Source organism: Bison bison, unplaced genomic scaffold (genome assembly GCF_000754665.1).
Source record: "Bison bison bison isolate TAMUID 2011002044 unplaced genomic scaffold, Bison_UMD1.0 scf7180017864473, whole genome shotgun sequence".
In the NCBI taxonomy this organism is placed as follows: domain Eukaryota; kingdom Metazoa; phylum Chordata; class Mammalia; order Artiodactyla; family Bovidae; genus Bison; species Bison bison.
Genome location: NW_011495034.1, coordinates 800,143 through 810,581, shown reverse-complemented (window position 1 = coordinate 810,581; position 10,439 = coordinate 800,143).

The following is a 10,439-nucleotide window of genomic DNA, read 5'->3' as shown; positions in this document are numbered from 1 at the left end:
ATAGAACAGTCTTATGGACTCTGTGGGAGAGGGAGAGTGTGGGAAGATTTGGGAGAATGGCATTGAAACATGTAAAATATCATGTATGAAATGAGATGCCAGTCCAGGTTCGATGCACGATACTGGATGCTTGGGGCTAGAGCACTGGGACGACCCAGAGGGATGGTATGGGGAGGGAGGAGGGAGGAGGGTTCAGGATGGGGAACACATGTATACCTGTGGCGGATTCATTTTGATATTTGGCAAAACTAATACAATTATGTAAAGTGTAAAAATAAAAATTAAAAAAAAAATAAAAAGCAGAGACATCACTTTGCTGACAAAGGTCCATATAGTCAAAGCTACGGTTTTTCCAGTAGTCATGTAGAGATGTGAAAGTTAGACTATAAAGAAAGATGAGTGCTGAAGAATTAATGCTTTTGAACTGTGATGTTGGAGAAGATACTTGAGAGTCCCTTAGACTGCAAGGAGATCCAACCAGTCCATCCTAAAGAAAATCAATCCTGAATATTCATTGGAAGGACTGATGCTGAAGCTGAAGCTCCAATACTTTGGCCACCTGTTGTGAACAGCCGATTCATTGGAAAAGACCCTGATGCTGGGAAAGACTGAAGGCAGGAGGAGAAGGGGACGACAGAGGATGAGATGGTTGGATGGCATCACTGCAATGGACATGAGTTTGAGCAATCTCCAAGAGATGGTGAAGGATAGGGAAACATGGCGTGCTGCAGTCCATGGGGTCACAAATAGTCAGACACAACTGAGCAACTGAACAACAACAACAAATCTTTTTATATATGTTAGTGTATATGCTTCCATGCTGTACTTTTCCTTCATCTCGCTCTCTCCCTCCTCTGCCTCACTCTTGTCCGTAAGTCTTTTCTCTATGTCTGCATCTCCATTCTAGCAGTGTTTTTGATAGTGGGCCTAACCCTTGACCTTTTGTTCTCAGTTCATATAAGGCTGTGTATGCAGATTCACTAAAATGATATTCTGAATAAAATCAGTTGTTTGAAATTATTCACCATCTAAATCTTGACCCTGGATGATCAAATTTTTAAAACCAAACCTCTCTTCTTTTAGTTATTTCACATCTATGACAAACTTTGGAATATACCTTACTTTGTTGTGCCAACTGCTTACTGTGTCAAAGTTCTTTATTCATTTCAAGGGTGAGGCGAAGGACATGCACTGAATCGTGGTCTGGCCAATTAGATCTGTACAAACAAAAACATCAATGGCTGGGAGGAGACATTAATGACCACTTATCCATCCTTTATATCATAGCTGAGGAAAGAAACATCCAGAGGCCAGATGGTCTGATTCATCCAATATTGAACCAAGTATTTTGATGGAATCCAGTTTAGAACTTAGAGACTCTGACTTCTCATTCATTGTTCTTTCCTCTAAGTTATAGTTAATATTGTTCCAATGTGGAGGATACTACCTCCAATCTAACTTTTGGGTGGCTAGTGGCTAATAAGAATTAACTTGAGAGTGGGCATGGTCATGGAGAGATCATTTTCATTCCTGAGACATAACATGGTATAACAGGACATGACTTTAAAGGAAGAACAGAAATATGACCATTCTGCATCAGCATTCTGTCCTTTTTTTGGCACATTTTGGAATAGAGATCAGATACTAAGATTTAAATTCTGAATTAACATATACACTTAGGGCCAGGATAACTACTGTGTCAAAAATAGACATGTGATGTTGGGTAAACCATTTATTTTTTTCTAATTTTCACTTTTTGACTATAAAATAGAGTCAATAATATCATAGCTATGTGAGATTTTCAGGGTACATGAAATAAATATTTCATCTTAAATATTATATTAGTAAATTCCACTGCTATTAATAGTGAGCTTTTTCTCCCTGAAGTTTTTCATGGTTATTAGTATTAAGAATGGGAAACAAACTAAGATTCTTAGACATAATTTTAGTTTATGTCTAATAATCTTAGTTTAATATGCAACATTTCTTTTTGATATACACATTAAGAGAGATGCATAAATTGTATACATAAGAATTAACTAGTCCTCAAATATAATTTTCTTTTGACCAGCAACTCATACTCATCATTTAAATATTTTTTTGGAATTATGTTCACATTAGTTAATGATATATTTGATATCAAAGCAATAAATCAATGGTAAATGGGAAGAAAAGCACACTTTACACTGTATTAATTTATAATGTAACTTCATACAGAATTCATGAGATCCTTTCACTAGTTTAGTTCAGTTCAGTCGCTCAGTTATGTCCAGCTCTTTGTGACCCCATGGGCTGCACCACACCAGGCTTTCCTGTCCATCACCAACTCTCAGAACTTACTCAAACTCATGTCCATTGAGTTAGTAATGCCATCCAACCATCTCATGCTCTGTCGGCTCCTTCTCCTCCCACCTTCAATCTTTCCCAGCATCAGGGTCTTTTCAAATGAGTCAGTTCTTCACATCAAGTGGCCAAAGTATTGGAGTTTCAGCCTCAGTATCAGTCCTTCCAATGAATATTCAGGTCTGATCTTCTTTAGGATGGATTGGTTGGATCTCCTTGCAGTCCAAGGGACTCTCAGGAATCTTCTCCAACACCACAGTTCAAAAGCATCAATTTTTTGGCACTCAGCTTTCTTTATAGTCCAACTCTCACATCTATACATGACCACTGGAAAAACCATAGTTTTGAGTAGACAGATATTTGTTGGCAAAGTAATGTCTCTGCCTTTTAATATGCTGTTTAGGTTGATCATAGCTTTCCTTCCAAGCAGTAAGAGTCTTTTAATTTCATGGCTGCAGTCACCATCGGCAGTGATTTTGGTGCCCAAGAAAATAAAGTCTCTCACTGTTTCCATTGTTTCCCATCTACTGGCCATGAAGTGATGGGACCGGATCTCATGATGCTAGTTTTCTGAATGTTGAGTTTTAAGCCAACTTTTGGACTCTCCTCTTTCACTTTCATAAACAGGCTCTTTAGTTCTTTGTTTTCTGCCATAAGGGCGGTGTCATCTGCATATCCGAGGTTATTGTTATATCTCCCAGCAATCTTGATTCCAGCTTGTGCTTCATCCAGCCTGGCATCTCACATGATGTACTCTGCATATAAGTTAAATAAGCATTATACTCTGCATATAAGTTAAATGGTATGGACCTAATAGAAGCAGAAGATCTTAAGAAGAGGTGGCAAGAATACACAGAAGAACTATACAAAAAAGATCTTCATGACCAAGATAATCCCAATGACATGATCACCAACCTAGAGCCAGACATGGAATATGAAGTCAAGTGGGCCTTAGGAAACATCACTACGAATAAAGCTAGTGGAGGTGATGGAATTCCAGTTGAGCTATTTCAAATCCTAAAAAATGATGCTACACTCAATATGCCAGCAAATTTGGAAAACTCAGCAGTGGCCACAGGACTGGAAAAGGTCAGTTTTCATTCCAATCCCAAAGAAAGACAATGCCAAAGAATGCTCAAACTACCTCACAACTGCACTCATCTCACATGCTAGTAAAGTAATGCTCAAAATTCTCCAAGCCAGGCCTCAACAGTACATGAACCATGAACTTCCAGATGTTCAAACTGGATTTAGAAAAGGCAGAGGAACCAAAGATCTAATTGCCAGCATCCTTTGGATCATCGAAAAAGCAAGAGAATTCCAGAAAACCATCTACTTCTGCTTTATTGACTACGCAAAAGCCTTCGACTGTGTGGACTACAACAAACTGTAGAAAAGTCTGAAAGAGATGGAAATACCAGACCACCTGATCTGCCTCCTGAGAAATCTGTATGCAGGTCAAGAAGCAACAGTTAGAATTGTACATGGAACAACAGACTGGTTCCAAATCAGGAAAGGGGTACATCAAGGCTACATATTGTCACCCTGCTTATTTCACTAGTTATCATCAGTCAAAAAAGATTTTCAAAATTCATGTGTGTTATGAATCTTATAATAATGTAGAAGTACCAAAATCTTTTCCTTAGTTCAAAGAATAAGCAACTGCTAGAAGTTGCTTTCATTTATAAAACAAACTTTTGTGGAGTTACTTTTAATATGACAGTTATTTAACACAGTTATAAAGTTATGACAGTTATAAAGCACAGTTATTTTTAAATAATAATGTGTGGATTATTTAACTATGTAACAATTATTAAGTGAAATAAGTAGAATTATGTTTTATTCTAATGGTAACTATATATAAGTACTTTTTCCATTCACCTTGCAAAACATTGTGAGAACCATAATAAAGTATTAACTCAAAGACTGAACCCATCATACCTGTGCATGTCCCAGGCTAACAGTTGTCTGATTTCTTCCCATACCTCTCTCTCTTTTATGTATGATGTTTTTCATGAATACCTCCAAACAAAAGATTTTTTAATTTGGGCCTCTCAGTTAAACCTTTATCAAAGTGAATTAAAAATAAGCCTTTTCAAATAGTGCCAAAGAAGTGACAACCCAAAAAAGATTCTATCAGGAAGACCATTCCGAGCCATTTTCTCCCACTTTGAACTGTTGATTTTAGTCTCGGCCACAACTATGCTGTGTGGCATAGACTTAAACACTGGCTGCTAGGTTAGCAGACAGAATGTACTATCCAATGCATGAATCATATGTGATATAATTGGAACAGTTTTCTTTGAAGAGTTGAAACATACTGCCTTGGGTGAATTATGCTGGCTTAATTTCCTTTCACTTAAACTGTTGCAACTAAAAAAAAAAAAAAATATTTATTGAATGCCTATTTTCTGCCAAGTACTGAGTTCTTATATATATGTCAAGTTGCTTATGAGACAATTAAATCTAAGAGATGCATATAGAATTTAGTAGGTCCAGAATCAATCTGATTATTTCCCACTACCATCCTGCTTTTTTCTGCTTCCTATATTAATAAACCGACAGCCATAAACCTAAGAGTCCCAAGTCAGGCTCTAGGTACCACTGAAATTCCACTCTCTCCCTACTTTCCTACCTAGAATAGATCACCAAATCCAGTTGAGTTTGTCTTTGAAATGCTCCTGGAAATATCCCAACTTCTCAACACAACTCCTGTTGTGTTGGTTCCAAATCATTTCTTTCTGTCCTGGACAATCCTTTCTTCCTGTCCTGGACTATTTCAATAATCCACCGTCCATTCTTCCTTCCTCCTTGTGTCTCCAAATTCCTTTTCTCCCAAAGCACTGACATGGAGCAGCTTTCTAAAGTACAGATCTGAGCGCATTATAACCATGCTTAATATCCTTTGCTGGATCTCCAGTGCCTGTAAACTAGACCCAGGTCCAAATTCCATAGAATTATTGCTCTTGCCTCCAGCTCTCATTCCCTTTCTCTGCTTATGCCTTGTGCTCCAGTCAGCTTTGCCATCCTCATCTAATCTGCCATGTTCTTTCAGGTCTCTGGGCCTTGGATTCGCCCATCCTGGAATTCCTTTTTTTCATGTCCAACCAAAGGCAGTCTATTTCTCTCTCTCTATTTTTTAAATTTTATTATTATTATTATTATTTTTACTTTACAATATTGTATTGGTTTTGCCATACATCAACATGCATCAGCCATGGGTGTACACGTGTTCCCCATCCTGAACCCTCCTCCCACCTCCCTCCCCATACCATCCCTCTGGGTCATCCCAGTGCACCAGCCCCAAGCTTCCTGTATCCTGCATCGAATCTGGACTGGTGATTCGTTTCTTATGATATTATACATGTTTCAATGCCATTCTCCCAAATCATCACCCCCTCCTCCCTCTCCCACAGAGTCCAAAAGACTGTTCTATACATCAGTGTCTCTTTTGCTGTCTCGCATACAGAGTTATCATTACCATCTTTCTAAATTCCATATATATGCATTAGTATACTGTATTGGTGTTTTTCTTTCTGGCTTACTTCACTCTGTATAATAGGCTGCAGTTTCATCCACCTCATTAGAACTGATTCAAATGCATTCTTTTTAATGGCTGAGTAATACTCCATGTGTATATGTACCACAGCTTTCTTATCCATTCATCTGCTGATGGACATCTAGGTTGCTTCCATGTCCTGGCTATTATAAACAGTGCTGTGATGAACATTGGGGTACATGTGTCTCTTCCAATTCTGGTTTCCTCGGTGTGTATGCCCAGCAGTGGGATTGCTGGATCATAAGGCAGTTCTATTTCCAGTGTTTTAAGGAGTCTCCACACTGTTCTCCATAGTGGCTGTACTAGTTTGCATTCCCACCAACAGTGTAAGAGGGTTCCCTTTTATCCACATCCTCTCCAGCATTTATTGCTCGTAGACTTAAACCCATACTGCCCACAACAACACCAGAGAAAGTCCTAGATATATTTTTATTATTTCTCAATACCCAGTTTAAAGATTACTTTCTCAATGAAGCCATTCTTTTTTGTAATTATTAAATTTAATGTATTTATGTATTCATTTATTTTTAAAAAATTTATTTTATATTAGAGTATTGTTGATTTCTGGAGAAGAAAATGGCAACCCACTCCAGTACTCTTGCCTGGAAAATTTCATGGACAGGGAAGCCGGATGTGCTAGAACCCATGGGATGACGAAAGAGTCAGTCATGGCTTAGTGACTCAACATGAACAATAATAGGTAATTTACAAATGTTGTGTTAGTTTCAGGTATATAATGAAATGATTCAAGTATGCGTATGTCTATATTAACTTTTTTCAGATTCTTTTCCCATATATGTTGTTACAGAATATTGAGTAGTTTCCTATAGTATACAGTAGTTGCTTATTATCTATTTTATATATAGTAGTCTGTGTATGTCAATCCCAGCCTCCTAATTTATCCCTCACTTTCACATTTCCCCTTTGCTAACCATAAGTTTATTTTCAAGGGGGTTTCCCTGGTGGCTCAGATGGTAAAGAAACTGCCTGCAATGCAGGAGACCTGAGTTTGATCCCTGTCAGGAAGATCCCCTGGAGAAGGAAATGGCAATCCACTCCAGTATTCTAGCCTGGAGAATTCCACAGACAGAAGAGCCTGGTGGGCAAAGAGCCAGACATGACTGAATGACTATCACTTTCAAGTTTGTTTTCAAAATCTGTAAATCTATTTTGTAAATAAGTTTATTTGTATCTTTTTTTTTTTTTTTTGAGATTCTACATATAAATGACCAAATCTTTCTTTATCCATTCATCTGTTGATGGACATTTTAGTTGCTCCCATGTCTTGGCTGTTGTAAATAGTGTCCATGAAGCCATACTTGATGCTTCTATTTAGCTTGACTTTTTTCCTCTTCCCCCAACACCTTGACATTCTGTACACTCTATTGTCAGAGCTCTTCCCATAAAGGCAAATACTTATTTAATTTCTCTACCAGACAGTAGTCATGTATGGATGTGAGAGTTGGACTATAAAGAAAGCTGAGCGAATAAGAATTGATGCTTTTGAACTGTGGTGTTGGAGAAGACTCTTGAGAGTCCCTTGGACTGCAAGGAGATCCAACCAGTCCATCCTAAAGGAGATCAGTCCTGGGTGTTCATTGGAGGGACTGATGTTGAAGCTGAACCTCTAATACTTTGGCCATCTGATCAGATGTTGTTGTTATTCTTTTGCATTTTACCCTTTAACAGCTTCATTCTTTTACACTTTTGAAAGATAATGTTACTTTTCAACTCTGGTTTTAAGGTCAAAAACTGGGGAATTATAGGAAATTCTGATGCTGGTCTACAGAACCAGAAATTCTCTTTCAATTAGTTGGGATGCAGCCAAATCATTCGTTGTTTTTAATAAGTCCCAGAGAAATGGGAATGAGGAACCAGGATCAGGATCACAGTTAAAAATGGTTGTATCTTAAACTAAGTGATTAGATCTCAATGACTGTCATGCATCATCTGGCTCTTACCACTACTGAAAAAGTGGAAACTGTATTTCACACAAACTCAACAGAAAAAAAGCAAGTTCAGTTCAGTTCAGTCCCTCAGTCATGTCCGACTCTTTACGACCCCATGGACTGCAGCACACCAGGCTTCTCTGTCCATCATCAGCTCCCAGAGTTTGCTCAAACTCATGTCCATCAAATCAGTGATGCCTCGAAAAAAAGGTGATGCCTTGAAAAAAGGAAAAATGTATATTTACTTGTTTTTGATAATACAAAACATCTAGATTTTTTCTGATGTAAATAATAGATTGCTTTAGTTCATACTTTTCAAAGTTCCTTCCGTGAACTGACTATCATTATCATGTGTAACACACCTCTTTCCCCCTCCCCTTAGCCATCAAATATAAGTGTGAATAAAGGAGAAAAATGGACATCCAAATGGACAAAGTTATTATTTTCATTTTTTCTTTATAAAACAAAATCTTGTAGAAGGGTTACCTCTCTTTGGGGATCCATTTACTATGTATTAGAACAAGTATAGGGTGTACGGAGAAGGCACTGGCACCCCACTCCAGTACTCTTGCCTGGAAAATCCCATGGACGGAGGAGCCTGGTAGGCTGCAATCCATGGGGTCGCTAAGAGTCGGACACGACTGAGCGACTTCACTTTCACTTTTCACTTTCATGAATTGGAGAAGGAAATGGCAGCCCACTCCAGTGTTCTTGCCTGGAGAATCCCAGGGACGGGGGAGCCTGGTGGGCTGCCATCTATGGGGTCGCACAGAGTTGGACACGACTGAAGTGACTTTGCATAGGGCGTACAGAATTAATTTTACACAAATACTTCAATTTCTATTTCTTTACACAGGCATTCACATACACACAAATTATATATGTAGCATTTCTATAATCAGTGCTCTGTACCTAACTTAGATGTATGCTTCATCTATAGTTTATAGTAGCTGTGGCTCAAAACTGGCGCTTTCTTTTTCTTTTTCTTTTTGGTGTTGAGTAATTGAAGAGGCTTAGAAGGACAATTGGATTTATTTCCACAGTTACACTATCTGCATTTTCAGTAACACCTGGGCCTTTGCTTCCTTGTTGAAAATGAAAAGCTCCCAATGCCAGACTGTGTGGGATGAATTGTAGAAAAAGTGACTCTTTTTACTCATCACTCAGTGAATAATGACACCAGGGATGTGAATATTAGTGGCACCCGAAAGAATAATGACCCTTCCTCGTGCCTCCCTCACTGCTCAGGGAAACTCTGTGCCCACAGCTTCTGGGGAACTTCCAGTTTCATAGCACAATCTGAAATTAGGGTACATCCAGGTTGTAAAAAAAATTGAAATCCTACACGGCTACATTCCATTACAGGAAAAATAAGTCTGGGATGCTTAAGAATTCCTATAATTTGCATTTAATTCTCTCTCTCTGTTTATTGTCTTTAGGTCCTTTCAGTTCTGGCGTTTCTGAGATGCATGGCCTTTCTTGCTCTTCTCAACTCCACCTGAGTCCATAACTCTCAAAAGATAAATAAATCCATGTGTCAATCATGAGTTTGCCTAATTGTTGAATGAAACTATTTATTTTCTCTATCAAGCTCTTAAATTCTATTCTATAGAATTCTTAAATTAAATTCTATAAACCATTGCTATATATACCAAGATGGAGAAATAGGAGCTAATTTAATAGAAAAGCATAAGTACATACTTACGGTACTTATCGATATCTCAAAACAGAATAAGCTCAGTTAATTTTTGCCTTAATGCTATGAATTAGAGAGCTAAGATAGTCTAAATCCCATCCATATACCCTAGCATCTTCACTCAGATGTTCATATTTAACCTTTGTCTTACCTTTCTTTGCTAAAAAAAAAATTAAAAAAAAAAAGCTTTTTTTTAAAATGGAGACTTAAAGAAAATGAGTGAACAAATCACTCATTTCTATAATTTTCTTGTATCTTTGTTGTTTTATTTAAATTAGAAAACTACTTTTCATCTTTCTACTGCCTTTTACTTTAAAAAATGACACTGAAGTGTTTGATTTAAATGATGTTTAAAGTTAACCACTTTCAAGGAGATATATTTGAAGTCTTGAAAGAAAATAATTTATTTTCTCTCTTGATGTATTTGAGTCATTTCAATCCCTTCCTTCCAAGTCTCAGATACAATTGAGGTGTCTTTAATTGTTTGAGTGAAAGTAAACTTCTTAAGGGACAAAAATGACTTAGGTGGACATCTTGAACTGCTTTGAAAAAAAGTACTGGGTTCTAGAACCAGACAGGCCTGGCTGAGTCACCTTTGAAGGGACCTTGTTATTCCCGTACCTCATTTCTGTTGTTCCTTAAGAATGAATGATCTTCTCACAAGGCTATCATGAAATTAAATCTAACTAGAGAACATATACAGTATGTACAAAGTGCTGCTGCTGCTAAGTCACTTCAGTCGTGTCCAACTCTGTGTGACCCCACAGACGGCAGCCCACCAGGCTCCCCTGTCCCTGGGATTCTTCAGGCAAGAACACTGGAGTGGGTTGCCATTTCCTTCTCCAATGCATGAAAGGGAAAAGTGAAAGTGAAGTCACTCAGCCTTGTCTGA